Raw genomic sequence first — 1,046 nt, forward strand, 5'->3', positions numbered from 1 at the left:
TCCCAGTGACCATAGACTGAAAACCGCTTGATGATATATGCGCACCTCGGGCGGGGCTCGAACCCGCGGCCACGGGCTTAAAAGGCACGCGCTCTGCCGACTGAGCTACCGAAACGAATGCAGCACTTGACTTAGTAAAAATGGACCCCTAAACTCTTCCAAGGCAATTTCCAGTAAACCATAGACTAAAAACCACTTATTGATGTATGCGCACCTCGGGCGGGGCTCGAACCCGCGGCCACGGGCTTAAAAGGCACGCGCTCTGCCGACTGAGCTACCGAGGCGAATGCAGCACTTGACCTAGTAAAAATGGACCCCTAAACTCTTCCAAGGCAATTTCCAGTAAACCATAGACTAAAAACCACTTATTGATGTATGCGCACCTCGGGCGGGGCTCGAACCCGCGGCCACGGACTTAAAAGGCACGCGCTCTGCCGACTGAGCTACCGAGGCGAATGCAGCACTTGACCTAGTAAAAATGGACCCCTAAACTCTTCCAAGGCAATTTCCAGTAAACCATAGACTAAAAACCACTTATTGATGTATGCGCACCTCGGGCGGGTCTCGAACCCGCGGCCACGGGCTTAAAAGGCACGCGCTCTGCCGACTGAGCTACCGAGGCGAATGCAGCACTTGACCTAGTAAAAATGGACCCCTAAACTCTTCCAAGGCAATTTCCAGTAAACCATAGACTAAAAACCACTTATTGATGTATGCGCACCTCGGGCGGGGCTCGAACCCGCGGCCACGGGCTCAAGAGGCACGCACTATGCCGACTGAGCTACCGAGGCGAATGCAGCACTTGACCTAGTAAAAATGGACCCCTAAACTCTTCCAAGGCAATTTCCAGTAAACCATAGACTAAAATCACTTATTGATGTATGCGCACCTCGGGCGGGGCTCGAACCCGCGGCCCTGACCTAGTAAAAATGGACCCCTAAACTCTTCCAAGGCAATTTCCAGTAAACCATAGACTAAAAACCATTTATTGATGTATGCGCACCTCGGGCGGGGCTCGAACCCGCGGCCACGGGCTAAAAGGCACG

General features: G+C 52.9%; 5 non-coding genes across 5 annotated transcripts; all 5 read right to left on the reverse strand.

Moving 5' to 3' along the window:
* Positions 1–42: 42 nt before the first annotated feature.
* Positions 43–115, reverse strand: Pmar_PMAR017977. The gene has a single exon. It is a non-coding gene; the product is annotated as a tRNA-Lys (tRNA).
* A 96-nt stretch (positions 116–211) lies between these two features.
* Pmar_PMAR017978 lies at positions 212–284 on the reverse strand. The gene has a single exon. It is a non-coding gene; the product is annotated as a tRNA-Lys (tRNA).
* Positions 285–380: 96 nt separating this feature from the next.
* Positions 381–453, reverse strand: Pmar_PMAR017979. The gene has a single exon. It is a non-coding gene; the product is annotated as a tRNA-Lys (tRNA).
* Positions 454–549: 96 nt separating this feature from the next.
* Pmar_PMAR017980 lies at positions 550–622 on the reverse strand. The gene has a single exon. It is a non-coding gene; the product is annotated as a tRNA-Lys (tRNA).
* Positions 623–718: 96 nt separating this feature from the next.
* Pmar_PMAR017981 lies at positions 719–791 on the reverse strand. The gene has a single exon. It is a non-coding gene; the product is annotated as a tRNA-Lys (tRNA).
* Between the last annotated feature and the right edge of the window lie 255 nt (positions 792–1,046).

The sequence above is a fragment of the Perkinsus marinus genome, assembly GCF_000006405.1.
Source record: "Perkinsus marinus ATCC 50983 genomic scaffold scf_1104296959534, whole genome shotgun sequence".
Lineage (NCBI taxonomy): Eukaryota > Perkinsozoa > Perkinsida > Perkinsidae > Perkinsus > Perkinsus marinus.